Source organism: Gekko japonicus, unplaced genomic scaffold (genome assembly GCF_001447785.1).
Source record: "Gekko japonicus isolate JY-2015 unplaced genomic scaffold, Gekko_japonicus_V1.1 scaffold1158, whole genome shotgun sequence".
In the NCBI taxonomy this organism is placed as follows: domain Eukaryota; kingdom Metazoa; phylum Chordata; class Lepidosauria; order Squamata; family Gekkonidae; genus Gekko; species Gekko japonicus.
Window position 1 is genome coordinate 165,194 of NW_015164706.1, and position 15,061 is coordinate 180,254.

Genomic DNA, 15,061 nt, shown 5'->3' on the forward strand with positions numbered 1-15,061 from the left:
TCCCAGGTCACGTAAGGCATACAGGGGGGAACCAACACCTTATACTAAACCCGGATGCAAGCGCATAACCTGTTTTAAGGGCAAATGTTATATGTTTATATCTGCTTACCCCACCTAACAAACAGGTACCCACACCTGGCACTAACGGAAGTGTTCAAATTGTCTTTAAGGACAGACCCACATACAGCATGTAACCTCAAGGTTACAGTCGTGTGGATTGGCATCAATTAACTGGCTCATTCCAGATGGGAAGCTAACTGATAAGCGAGGTGTAATCTGTAGCAGCCTGTTCCTCAGATACTAAGGTTGGGCCCAAGAGTGCTTCCAGGCTCTTAACACAATGTGCGAAGGACACCTACACCTCGCTTAAAGTAGACCGTGCACTGCCCAGGTCAGCTGTACCCCAGTCAGCATCATCTCTTGTCTTATCTGGGTTAAACTCGACCTTCTTCTGCCATAGCCTGCTTGACCATAACTTCCAGGTACCAGTTTATGATGAGCATCGAAGAACGAATATGACAGTCCAGTACAGGACAGTACTCCTTAGTATGTCTTTATCGGGTTCCCAGAATCGCCTGGTTCTTCCGGGGCCTAAAGAGGCCAGGTTGGCTACAATGAGGGCCAGGGGCTTATGAGCTCCCAAAGGACATCAGGGCCCTGCGGGACCTTTTACAGTTCCGCAGGGCCTGTAAAATGCAGCTGTTCCGCCAGGCTTTTAAGTAGGGTGCGGCCTCGATTGTATGGCCCCGGCCCGATTACCAACTGTGCCAACAATTGTACCCATCATTGGTACTGACAGTACCAACGGCACCACCCATTGAGGCTTTACAGCCGGGTGCGAACTTAGGGACACCGTTCAGTTGACAGCGATGGGAAGATTCGCCATCTTTTAATATAAGTTAAGTTTATGATGTACGGTTTTATATTGATTGGTAGTTTTAACGGGATTTTAATGTATATTAATGTATGCTGTTATTTGTCCTGAGCCTGCCGGAAGGCAGGGAGCGCAGGATATAAATGTAAATATAAATAAATAAAATAAACAAATGTTTTATTTAATTTTTGTTGCCATTAAGTTGCAGCCTGCTTAATGGCGACTCACATAGGGTTTTCAATGCAAGAGATGTTCAGAGATGAATTGCTATTGCCTACCTCCACGTAGCAACCCTGGACTTCCAGTTTGGTGTAGTGGTTAAGTGCGCGGACTCTAATCTGGGAGAACCGGGTTTGATTCCCCACTCCTCCACTTGCACCTGGCTGGGTGACCTTGGGCCAGCCGTAGTTCTGATAAGAGCTGTCCTTGAAAAAGAGCAGGTTCTGTCAAGAGCTCTCTCAGCCCCGCCGACCTCACAGGGTGTCTGTTGTGGGGAGGGGGAGGGAAAGGAGTTTGTAAGCCGCTCTGAGACACCTTTGGGTAGTGAAGGGCGCGGGGTATAAATCCAATCTCTTCTTCTCTTCTTCCTTAGTGGTTTCCCATCTACGTACTAACCAGCGCTGACGCTGCTTAGCTTCCAAGATCTGATGAGATGGGACTAGCCTGGGCTGTCCATGTCAGGGCGTGTCCTTTATATCGTTTGTTAATTCAGGGTGTTCAGACCCTTTGCAGACCAGTTGCAGACTAGCCTACTTTTGTAGTTAATCTGTGCATGGCTTCTGAATGGGATGTGTGTCTGGCAGGTTGCTTATCTGGAAGGAATTGCTCCTTGCCCTTTTTAGATGACTAGAATAGAGTTGGGAGTGGTGGGGAGGGAAGAACGTTGTGGGATGCTGAGGCCGTTCTGACAGTTGGGAGTTCCTTGTGACACCCCTATCCATGCTGCCTACATGTCTGGAGACAGAAGTGCAGAAAAAGCCGAAGTATTTGCTGGAGCTTGCCGAGACTTTGGGCTCTTCTTCAAAAATGCTGCTACTTCGGATATTTTTTAAAACAATAAGACTGGTGGTTTGTGTTTTGCCGCTTTTGTGCTTTGCGTGAGCAGAGATCCCAACCTTTTTGAGCCTGTGGGTGCCTTTGGAGTCCTGACATAATGTGATGGGTGCAGCAGCCACAAAATGGCTGCTGTAGGAGGTGGGGTCAGCCACAAAACGGCCACCACAGCTTATCTTCGACAATAATGGGTAAATAAAAAAGGAGATCACACAGCACTCATGCAAGTAACAACAATGCAAAAAAGCTGTGAAGCAGGACACAATAGAACTAGTAACCTTTTTGAATACCCTGGGAGGGCAGTTCCTTCTGCATTAGTAGTCTGAAGCTATATAGTTTTCTGGAACTTGATGCCTTTGAAATACTTAGAATAGTAATTTTCTTGAGGAAGATTATCAAAACAAAGTCGTCAATATCTGAATTCTTCATTGGAAAGAACTACTTTGGAAAGAGAAGGAAAGAATTACTTTGGAAAGAGAATTTTATGGAGTATTTCATTGTGCATCAGAAGATTCATATTTAGTATCATCGTGCTTTATTGTGCAAGGATTATAATTCAAGTACTGCACACATTGTATCTGTCCAATATATTAACATTATTACTAGCTCTATTGCATCCCACTTCACAGCTTACCTTCAGTCATACAGTGGAAGTGAGTACATCAAGAACCCCTGTTTTTCTGTGGAGAACTCTTGGCTTTGCTGCTTTTGGGTATAGTGGTCAAGAGCATGGACTCTAATCTGGGAGAACTGGGTTTGATTCCCCACTTCTCCACATTCAGCCAGCGGGGTGTCCTTGGGTCAGTTACAAGTTATTTCAGAGCTGTCCTCTCAAGCGCAGTGCTTGAAAGAGCTCTCTCAGTCCCACCTACCTCACAGGGTATCTGTTGTGGGGAGAGGAAGGGAAAACAGATTGTAAGATGCTCTGAGATGCTGAGTGAAGGGCGGGGTATAAATCCACTCTCCTCCTCTCATGAGTAGCACTTGACTATTATAAGGATGGTGATTATCTGAGTTCAGATGTCCACCTGTTTCTTCAAAAAAGATGCTGTCTGTAGGCAATGCTCCTTCTAAGCTCTGGAGACTTGTGAGCAAAAATTCTGCTTTGTGGGCTACTGGCATTAAAGTTGTGAGCAAGCGATTTGGCTACTGCATAAATTAGTTTGCTCTGGAGCCATCCTTCCTGAGCTAAGACAACCGTGTGTGAGCAGGAGGCTAAAAAACTGTGAGCTACCTCACACTAACTCAGCTTAGAGGAAACATTGTCTGTAGGAGCTCTTCAGTATCCACAGATTATTAACTTGTTGGTCATTTCCTATGGTGACTGTGTTATGTGTGTTGAATCCCTAGCTGGTTTGTGCCCTGACTTAACGCCTTCTTCTTCTTCTTCCTACAAAGCTTCTCCACTGTTGCTGTATGCAAATCGGCGTGACCTGCGATTGGTGGACGCCACACAGGGGAATGAGAATGCCACGATTGTGGTGGGTGGCTTGGAAGATGCAGCCGCAGTGGACTTCGTCTTTGCCCGTGGCTTGATATACTGGAGCGACGTAAGCGAAGAAGCAATTAAACGGACAGAGTTCAACAAAACCGGGAGTGTGCAAAATGTGGTGGTTTCTGGGCTTTTGTCACCGGATGGTCTGGCTTGCGATTGGCTGGGTGAGAAACTGTACTGGACCGATTCCGAAACGAACCGGATAGAAGTTTCCAATTTAGATGGATTTTTACGGAAAGTTTTGTTTTGGCAAGAGTTGGATCAGCCCAGAGCAATCGCCTTAGATCCTGCAAGGGGGTAAGTCCGTCATCTCTTAAAACTCTCCCCCCCCCCATCTCCTGCCAGTTGTGTGGCTATTCCGAGGCAAAGGGTACAAGTCGACACTGATTTCAGTCTGTGTTCTACTGCGGTCATGTTTACAAGGCCACCCTCTGGTGGCTTTTGCCGCGTTGTGTGACAGAAAGCCAATCAGTTTTGAGTGGAACGTATATTAAAAAGGGTTCAAGGCAAGTGTTAAGTATTCTCACGGATAATATTCTCATTGCAGGCTTTTTTATCCTGCCAACCCCATATAGCTCTGATGGAAAGTAGTTGTTTTTACTGTTGTCCTCATCCATATACTCTGCTTAGTAAAACAGGTAAAACAGCAGCTCTCTTCTCGAAAAGGAGCTTATGCTCTGGTTTTTAGTACCAGCACAGAACCAGGAATGAGTGCCAGCCTGTGTGTTTACCTTCTTGCAGAAGCGGAGGTCCTGGGCCAGAGAATATGAGGCTTTCTGAACTGGGACCCACTTCTGAACTTTTTAGGGCTTCCATGCAGAGGAACTCCATGCTACTCCCCCCCTCCCCCCAAAAAAATCAAATGCGAATATCTCATATCAGTTAACACTTAAGTTTATGATCTTCGTCGTGGTCTCTGTGCAGTCCCACACATGGGTTGGGCACCTGTGCACGACCGCGGCCGGAGAAACGTCTAGAGCTTTGCCTCAGAAAGCTTTGTGTTTTTCTTCTCAGTTGCCTTCATTGGAGGAGGGGTGGGAGCACTTCTTGTTTGTCCTCCCAGCTCCACCTCTGTTCTGCTGGGAATAAACCCCCATGGCTATGTCTTTTGCTTTTGAAATGGCAGGCACATTAGCGGATGATTTAGGGGTCAACATGCCGGACAGCAGAGGTCTGCCGAAGGAAAAGCGGAGGTGTAAATTGGCCGCTCCCAACGCAAATAGGCCAGCTGAAGCCGAAAGCAATTCAGCCTGCTGTGAGGAGATCTTTGGCGCCAAAATCCCTGTGTCTGCTTGCAGCAGCTGGTAGGGGCCTGCGTCCACTGCCACTTCCCTTGCAGCACAAACGCAACCTGATGAAGAGGTGGAACATGTCACCTGGAAGTGGTGTCAGTGTGTCAGTGACGTCAGGGGGAGATTCTCTGCTTTTGGAGCAAAACTCTGGCTTGACGGCAATTTTACCAAAGCGTTTTTCCCAAATTGCAGAGCATCACCCCCCTATGTCATTGATGAGCTGATGTCACTTCTGGAAGCGACATCAGAGTGTTGCTGTTTGGGTGGATGGGAATTTCGCACAAACGCAACCTGATGAAGAGGTGGAACATGTCACCTGGAAGTGGTGTCAGCGTGTCAGTGACATCAGGGGGAGATTCTCTGCTTTGGGGGCAAAACTCTGGCTTAACGGCAATTTTACCAAAGCGTTTTCCCCAAATTCCAGAGCGTCACCCCCCTACGTCATTGATGAGCTGATGTCACTTCTGGAAGTGACATCAGAGTGTTGCTGTTTGGGTGGATGGGAATTTCTTCCTGGCCCGCAGCGGTAAGGAGCACAGGAGAGCAGAGGATCCCCCACCTGGACCTGGGGAATGGTAAGCCTAGGGTAAGCGTTTGTGTGCGTGCACACATCTTCAGATACATTAAAACAGACTTCCTCAGGCTTTGCATATGGGGCTAGTTAGAGTCAAGGTGCATCGATAACTGGGCGATAAGTATAGCTGAGATTAGACTAAAGTAATTGGTGAGACCCATGAATAGCAGCAAATTAGCATACAAATACAAGAGTTAACAGAGGTGAGAAAGTTTGAGTCCAGTGGCAGAATTAAACTCAACGTTTGTTCCGTTGCTTCAGACCAACACTGCTACCCACCTGAATCTGTGATCAAGAGGTGGTGAGTATGCTGGTCAGTCTTGCTTCTCTAGGCCCCTCAGGGAGGAGGCAGAGATGCCTTTGTTGCTTCCGTGGGTTTTTCAGGCGTGGCTGACCAACTTCTTTAATAATGAGATGGTCTGAAGAGAGCAGTCTCAGGTCAGAAAGAGGCATGGCTCTTTGGGTGCCCCCCCACCTCATCAGCCTTTGGCCCACCTAAAAGGCACATGACTGTCTTATGCGCCAGACTCAGATCACCAAAAAATCTTGACCTACTAAATGTGGCACAAAAACTCCCTCCCCTTCCATCTTCCTGGGCTTCCTCCCCAACTTGGTCTTCCCATCTGGAGGAGATTTATAACCTTGATTCTGAGCACTCGGAGTCTGACTCTAACAGAGAGGGAGGGAAACTATCCAATGAAGACCCTCCTGTTTCCTTTTCCAGTTCTGCTGCTGCTGCTACATCACAGCTTACTTTACCAGACTCAGTCGCACAGGAGAGATAGATAGGCAAGCCTCTCCTGTGCGATTGAGAAAATCTGGCAAAGCACTGACTGAGGCTCCTCCCCCTCCTCCTCCCAGGGGGACGGAGAGAACCAGCCAGAACTCGCTTCCTGGCCAGTCTGCCTCAATCATATACAGGAGACAAAGGGAAGCATTTCCTTCCACTGTCTGAGGCTCCTCCTTGAAGGGAGACAGGGAGAGAGGGAATGAGGGAGAGCTTGCTTTGCTGGGCTGCCTCAATTGCACAGCAGAAATACCAGGCACCTTTAAGACCAGCAAAGTTTTGTTCAAGGTATGAGCTTTTGTGTACCTTGCTACAGTGTGTGTTGGGCTCCTTATGCTGTGTTTCTGTGTGTTTTGTTGGACTCCTTATGCCAGGGCTCTCCTGGGTGCATCTAGGTCCCCTCCCCCTTTTCACTGTGTTCATGACCTCATGATCCAGTCTTTCTCAGTAAGAAAGCAAAGTGAGCTATTTTAGAGGAGGAATAACAACAAATCAGTGAGGTGGATTAGGCTGAGAGTGTGTGTCTAGGCAAAGTTCACCCAGCACATTTCCTTTGTAGGAAGTTGTAGTTATTTCGCTGGGGAAGACTATAGTTTTGTAGACAAACAAAAACAGCCTTCTCATGTTCTTGACCAGCACATGAAGCAACTTTTGTAAAGAAGGTTGCAATGCCAGCCATTTCATGTTTTCCCCTGGGTCCTAAGCTCAGAACACTGAGCATGAGATTTCTATAATTAATGTCAATAAATCAAAGGTAGATTTGCAGCTTACAGATAAACACCTGAACAGCATACTGACGATTTTGATGCAGTAATTCAGAGCAAGAGGTGTCAGTTATCATAGACTGTTAAATAGCCAAAATATTGCAAGCGTGCTAGTGTGTGTTTTAAGCATGTTTTTATTGTGTTTGCCTGTGTCCTTTATAAAGTTTATATCTCCACTACCTGGCATTACATTTTATGACACACATGGTCTGGCCCAACAAGGTCTCATTTATGTCAGATCTGGCCCTCATGAGCTTGACACCTCTGTTCTAGGGTGTTCACAAAGGTGGTGGTTGCCCTTGTAGCAAGCCTAAGATCCCAGGGTACCATATGTATCCCTGCTTGCATGATCTCATCAGGTCTCTTTCAGCGAAGGCATCCCAGGATGTGCAGTCCATTATCCAGCATTTGCTGTTACATGGCTTCCTCACCAACACTGAAAAGAGCCCATTGATCCTGTCACAGGTGGTGACTCACTTGAGAGCGACTGTGGATTCAGTCCACATGAAGCTTTTCCTCCCACCAGAAAAAGTGGCAAAGCTTAAAGAGTGCAGGAAATCTTGTTTTTACTTCAACTCTATGGTTTTCCCTTGTATGGCCGTGGCCCCGCCCCCAGCGTGCCTGGCGTTGTCACGTCACTTCCGGGTGATGTGCATGCGGCGCGCGTGCGCACCAGACGCCGGCCTGGAGCCTCCCGCTCCCGGCGAAGATCGACTTGGCAACCCTACCAGGGGCCACTCTCAGGGCTTGTCGCTCCCCCCCCCCCCCCCAAGTTGTATCTTCACCTTGTCGGCAGTTTGACATTGAAGAGTTTTGACCGGCGAAATACCAAACCAGTTAAATCCCCCGAAGATCTGTTGCTTTGCATGTACAGATGCTGATCAAGTTTTTGTGCACCTGGAAAAAAAATGGTATTTTTGGTTCAGATTTTGGGAAGGGCATAAATACCAGTGTGCTGGGTGATTCAGGTCCGCCCGCACTGTTTTGCTGTTCAGAGACTGTGGTCACATGGAGCATTGGCCATGCTACAGAGACGGAAGATAGGCGGATTTTCCGGGCGCGATCACAGCGCCACATCTGGGAAGCGTAGAGCTCCCGTGGCGAACCCGAGACTTCCCGCTGAAGATGTGGGGTAAAAAACTAGTACCTCCGAGGTACTAGTTTCCGGAAACTGCGGGGCAAGGGCGGGCGCCTGATCACGTTTCCGGTGGAAGGTCGTGGCATCCGGCGCCCGCCCATGTCCTGTCGCTAAAAGGTTTTTTCCCCCCAAGTCTCCACGGGATGCGCACAAGCACCCAATGGTGCATGCGCACACTTCGTTTAAAAACAAACAACACAGCCCCCTCCTCTTTTCTGTACCCCCCCCCACTCCTGGCTCGGCCTGCTCGAGAGGAACTCTCTGCACCGGGCGGCAGAGCGGAACGTGCAGGGGGGGCGTGGCGGGAGGGCGGCCCGGCTGAAGCTCCTCCTGAAGGGGACCTGACTGAGGACACAGTTTGCATTCCTCTGCAGCCCTGGAAGGGGTTAATCCCGTGGAGCCTTTTGCTAGGGAGGCCGCTTCTTTGCCGCACCGCAGGATTGTCCTGTGATTGGCACCTCTCCCCTAACCATGGGACCTCTACGGGACGTCTGATTGCGCAGCCGGACGTTATTTTGCTCCGGGGCAAACAGCCACGCTCCCCCCCCCCGCATTTTCCTGCCCGTGTGACGGGGGCCAGATTCAAGTTTTTTTAGTTCTGAAATTTTTCAGGTGCATTATTCCCTGTGAGGAATATTTCCAGAGGGCTGAAGTGACTGTTTTTCAGGCAAATGGCACCAAAATTTCAGGCAACCTTGTGGTGCCTGTCAACCAAAGAAGCCCCCAAGTTTCAAGTATATTGGATCAAAAGGTCCAGTTCTATGGGCTTCTGAAAAAGGTGCCCCCAGCCATCCTACTTGTCTCCACAGTTTCCTGTGGGGGTAAAAAAATTCTAGAATTTCTCCAGGGCAAAGAAGCCAATAGCCAAACACACAAGAACAAGCAACCACTAGCCAAAAGCCTCACAATGCAAGCAGAACTAACAATCCCAACAGAGCCAATGGGAAGCCAGAGAATCCAAGCCAAACCAAACCTGGCAAGCCAAAACCAAGACCAAGCAAAATAGCGTCAAGTCAGACACACTGTAAAATTGAAGAAAAACAGTCCTAGGAGCCTTAAAATGCTGGCCTTGAATATTTCCATAGTTTTTCAAGGCCACTTACCAGTATTCCAGACACACAAATATACCTGAAAAATACCAATTAGTTGTTTTTTGGATGTATGCAAGAAATGTCTGAATGCACATCCCTGTTCATGACTGCATACCTTTGAACACAGGTGCCAACACCTTGATCTTAAATGTATTGTTGAAGCTGTATTTAGATTTGTGGGATTTCTTTTGAATTAAAGGTAGAGAGGATTTTATGGCCTGTGTTGCCATTTTGATTTTATCCCTCCTTAATGTATATGTTTTGAAGCTGCAGTAAGGGTAAGTATTTGTTGGGGAATTGTAGAAATGCATGTAATCCCTACAGGAATGTGTTAAGATTTGTATGTGGTGTTCTTAAAACTGTTTCACAAAAAGAGTGCCATCAGAGTGGTTCTGGTTTTGTAGCTGTGGTCTGGGGGTGTCTGCTCCTTCGATTGTTGAGTTAGGGAGGTGAAAGCTGGTTTTCTATCTAGTTGCCCATCCACTTAATTTTCTTTACATTTTTTTGTACATGCATATGTACTGTGTTTGCATGTGCCACTGGTGGGAGAAATTCTGATTGCTACTGCAGGACTTCTATGCCTGGTTTTGACCTCATTCCTTGCATGAGGTAGAGTCCAGCTTCTTCATTTGCTCTATAGGTAAAGGTAAAGGTTTCCCTTGCTTGAGAGCCAGTCGAATCTGACTCTAGGGATGCGGTGCTCATCTCCGTTTCCAAGCTGAAGAACCAGCGCTGTCAAAAGACATTTCCATGGTCATGTGGCCGGCATGACTAGATGCTGAGGCGCACAGAAGGCCTTCCCACTGAAGCGGTACCTATTTATCTACTTGCAATTTCTTGCTTACGAACTGCTAGGTTGGCAGGAGCTGCGACCAGAGACGGGAGCTCACTCCGTCACACGGCACTCGGGTCTTGAACTGCTGAACTACCGACCTTCTGGTCTGCAGTTCAGCATCTTAACCACTTAGGAAGAGGTAGTCCATGGCTAAGCTGTTCTACTCTGCCTGGATTTTGAGTTCTCTGCTATAGATGCACTGGTCATCCATGGTCCAGGAAATTCTTGGCCTTATTGTTTTCTGTCTGTAAAATGGCTAAAGTTTAGAAGACAATGCTTTCTATGCTGTTAATTCCACAATACACTGTCCATATATGATGTGACATATAGTTTGCAGCCGGTGAGTTAATCTGCGTGAGTTACTTTTTAGTCTTGCTGTGAGCTTGTAAAACTGGAGTTTGGATTGTCTGGTACTACCATTGTGTATGGATAGACTGTTTTTTAAGCAGGGACTTTAGAAGCAAGGAGGACTTTATCTTCTATGAATGCCAATTTGACCTGTTTCTTCATTTGTTGTATGTAACAAAAATATCTGTTCCAGGGACTTGCACCTGAACAGTTTGCAGCAGGCCTGTTTCCCCTTCTGCCTGCAAAATAGTTATACACTCCATGCATCTACTGAAGCGGGGTCTGATTCACAAAAGCTTATGCCAAAATAAAATTTATTTAGTCTTTAAGGTGCACAAGAATCCTGTGTATACCCTGTAAGGAAGATGTACCCGTATCCATCAGTAGACCAATGTCACCCAGTATTACAACTGTTGTGCTTTGTGGGTTCTTTGTGTGCTGAATATTCGGACACAGGACTGCAGTTCGCATCATCTTAACAGTGATGGAAAAGTAGATTCAAGATGACTTTTATGAAACTGAACCCTGTTTATGCTTATGGAGACGCTTGCTTTTTTAAAATTGGTGGAAGGATTCTTTCTGCAGCTGAACTCTGTATCTCCAGGCACTTCTTTCCAACTCTGTCTATAATTAATTCAGTATTTTGCTATGGTCTGTCTAAGCAGTTGCTGGCTGTCATATGTCACCGTGACATGGATGCAGAGAAGCGGCCTGTAATGTATCAGCTTTTAAAGAAAAAGTCTTTAATTTGCAGTGGTGTTCACTCAGGTATTTTGGATCGCAACTCACTCCAAAAGCCAAACCCTAATTATATTTTTGCATCTCAGGTGCAGTTGGTTACAGGGGTCAACAGACTTTGACTACCCAAACTGTTATTTGTGGTCACCCACAGCCCTTCTCCTACTCTGGCTCAGCCAGCAGCACAAAGAACCTCTCCTCCAGGTTCTTTGAACTCGAAAAATTTCCTCAGGTTGAGGACTCAAGCCCAATTTCTCATAACTTTACAGTACACGCATGTGCTGGTGCATGTGACAGATGCATTTAAATAATGTTCCTTGTGGAACATCTGGTAAACGATGTATAGAATGCCAGAGAGTGGCTATTTGAAGAGCTGAGAAGTGGGCTTCTCCATTCTTGCTCTGAAGAAGGAAGAGTATCTCGACATGGGTGATTCCCATCTGTACATCAAAGAGGCAGAATTAAAATTTCTTCCAGACTTCCTGTCTCCTGGGCGGAGCCACCCACTTCCCTCAGTTCCATTTCCTCCCTCATTAAGGAAAGTGGGCCTTTGTAGGAGCTGCTCAGCAAGGGCTCTACAACTTAGCAGAAGGCAACTGATATTCCTGTCTCTGTGCTCTCCTACCTACTTCTCATTTCTTTATTCTGCACCTCAATTTCTCCTTTTGGCCTACTCCCCCTCCCCCTTCTGAAGGCAGAATGGCTGAGGCAGTGGAGAATTTCAGCGAAGGGCTCTGATGCCTTCATTTACAAGGAGGATGGGGGATTCCCTTGTCCTCCCCAAAATGGGAGAAAGGGACTACTCACTGGCTGATCCAGCGGGTGCAGGACTGCAGAAGAGTGGCCAGAGGCAGGCAAGCAGAAGCAGCGACACCTTGGAGGATGCCTCAATGGCAGCAGCCAGGTCTAATGGGAAGACCCTCCATGCCAATAAAGATGGTGGACATTTGGTGCTCATGGCTGCAGTGGAGCAGTTGGAGATGGAGGACCACTGTAGAGCAAGGTAGAGATGCCTCCCCGCCCTCTCAGTCCCCATTTTCTGGATCTCCCCTCCCCTCTGTGGTAGCAAGCGGATTTCATCATGCAATGTTGGTAGAGCAGGTCGCACCTTCCCCATGAGGGAGCCAGAACAGATTCCATTCAAGGTTCTCTTCCAGATTACATTCCTCACCCTTCCCATGGATTGTTTTAGAGGATTCCTCAGATGGGGGCAGGTTGCAGAGCACCAGCCCTGCTTGACTAAGGCGACACAGGAAATATAGTAGTGCACAGACTGCACTCTTCCCTTAGCAACCCAGCCCCCTCCTGCAGAGACTCAGGGGGAGTCAAACAGTTCTTGTGATAAGGAAGAAGAGATAATAATCCCACAACAACCCAAATGTCTCTTTAACCATAAGAACGATCAGGGACTACTAGCCTAGTCTGTGATGTCACTGGATCTCTCGGAGCCCCCAGAAACTGGGGAAGAGACCAGACCTAAAGCCAAACCCAAAGGAACAAGGAATTTCCCCCCAGATTATGTAGTGTGGGGGGGAAAGTGCTGTTCCCTGAATTCTTTGAGAACCAAATGAAAGAAGAATGGGCAAACCCTCTTTCTAATAAACATCTTTGAGCACCAAATGAAAGAAGAATGGGCAAAAACCCTCTTTCTAATAAACAGAACCCAGGTTTAGCATTTATTCTTTGCATAACCATGCTGTGGATCACTTTCAGGTTCCATTAGTAGATGTTCCTCTCCTCTTAGGGGGTTTAGTTACTAAAGACAGGCTTTCGAGTAGGAGCCACCACTACCCTTACCACCATCGGTATACCAAGGGGACGGCCCTATGAAGACCAAGCCGTGACCTCGCTGTGGATCGTCACCATCGCATGAGGACGAGTAACATCTATGGGTCCGTTAACCTCCTTATCGCTATGTAATATTCTTGGGGTACTATCCTGTTAAAGTTAATAGATTGACACTATTGAGCACTTTACTTGTGATGTGATATTTTATTCTGTTTTTATGCTGTTTTATGTGAAGGCACTTGTTGCCCTATTGTAAACCGCCCTGAGCCTGCTTCTGGGGAGGGCGGGGTAGAAATGTAATGATAATTTTTTTAAAAAATACTATATATAGATCCCTACATGACCAACTGGGCTGTAAATCAGATTATGCACTTAGAAAATCCAATGAGGCTTCAGCTCCTGCAGTTAGGGCATCAGTCATATAATCTCTGTTTGTGAGGGCTTCCATCAGTTGGGCTAGGAAGCTAATTCTGCCGATTCCTTAGGAAAACAAAAAGGTGCCAGTAGGCTCCTTAATGTGGTCATATTTATGGATGATGCCACTCTGGACACACTGTGATTTTCCTCCAGTGCTATGGCATCAGCAGTAGTGGCATGTCGAAGCCTGTGGCACAGAAAATGACAAGCAGGTTACCATTCCAAGCTAATATAGAGCATATAGGAAAGATGAAAGAAGGCAAAACCCTTCACATTCCTTCCAAGACCTTCATAACTCTGCCACGCTTCAAGGGTGACCAAAGACGCCCCAACTGGAACAGAAAGAGACAGGAGAATAGAGAGGGATATTTTCAGTCCAAAAACAACCAACCTCAGCCCTTTTAATTCAAATAAAGGGGAATAAGCCCCAACAAAAGAGAGCATGATGTGAGACTCTCCACAAGCGGGAGGAAGATTAATTCACTTCCTTCCCTAGTCCCCAACATGGACTAGTGTGTGATGGACATAATAAAAATGGGATATGCAATAGAATTCAAATGTTTTCCACCAGATAGGTTTCTCTTATCTTCAGAATCCAAACAGAGGGTGAAAACCTGCCAACTATGGAAGCCTTTCATACCCTAGTAAACATTTTGGCCACAGAACAGGTCCCTGACTGCAAAGCATCATCAGGGGTTTATGCAGTTTTCTTCACCATCCCCAAGATAAATGGAGATTAGAAGTCAATTCTGGTGTTAAACAAATTTGTGGTCCACAAACACTTCAGGATGGAGACACTCTTATCTACTACAGAAGCGCTTCTCTTGCAAGACTTGGCTTCCATAGACCTCACCAAGACATATCTCCACATTCCCATTCTGCTCTCTGCAAGTTCCTGAAATTTGTGCAACAAGGTACACTGCTAGTTCAAAGCCCTACCATTCAGCCTAGCTATGTCCCCAAGGGTGTTCTCCAAAGGGATGGTGACCTTGGGTAGCTCTTCATCATCAGGGAATCCCTGTTCATACATATCTGGATGAGCTGTTGATCAGATCTCTGAACCTAATGCGAGCCCACTCAGACGCCCGTCTGTTCACCACTCAATGCCTAGCCTTCCATGGGTTCTTTATCAATTTGGCCAAGAGCAATCTAATTCCATCACTGTGGGTAGGACACCTAACAATCACAGTAGATTCCCCTGTATACAAACTGCACCTGTCAGTTAAGATCCCGAAAAACTCATGCATGGCAAGACAACTGATAAATTCCAGGTCATCATCACTAATGACTCTGGCAAGACTGCAAGGCCACATGATTGCTTGCCTGGACTTGGTTCCTTGAGCAAGGTTTCACTCCCATTCTCTGTGGTGGTTCCTGAGACTTTTCCAGCTGGAGATCCTTCAGAAGAAAGGCATTCCAGTAGTTCTTACCTACTCTCTTTGTTAGGACTTCATGTGGTGGACCCAGTAATCCATTCTAGCCAAGGGCAAGGAATATTTCAAGCCCAACACCAAGTATTTACAGATGAAAGCCTGACATGCACAAGGGACCTGGAACTGTGCAGAGAGGAAAATGAGCATCAGCCTTCTCAAGGTCAGGACAGTCCGACTGGTTCTAGTCAGGTTCTGGGATGTGATCAGAAACAATCAAGTCCGTATCAGCAGAGCACATCAAGGGCCCTCAAAATACGTTAGTGGACTGTCTAAGCAGATAACAGCTGGACAACAATGAATGGTCTCTTGAGATGGAGATATTCATTTAGATTGTGGAACACTTTGGAAACCTAACAGTGGACCTCTTTGCCTTGGACCTCAATCACTGTGTGCCCAGGTTCTTCTTCAGGCTCCAGATGGTGGGAGCAGAGCAA

General features: G+C 46.9%; 1 protein-coding gene across 1 annotated transcript in view; it reads left to right on the forward strand.

Moving 5' to 3' along the window:
• The first annotated feature begins 3,580 nt into the window (after positions 1-3,580).
• LRP6 (LDL receptor related protein 6) overlaps positions 3,581-15,061 on the forward strand; it is a 134,851-nt gene continuing 123,370 nt past the window's right edge. Inside the window, exon 1 of the mRNA XM_015409520.1 lies at positions 3,581-3,719. The gene's annotated coding sequence lies outside the window, so the exon portion shown is untranslated. The remainder of the gene's footprint in view (positions 3,720-15,061) is intronic.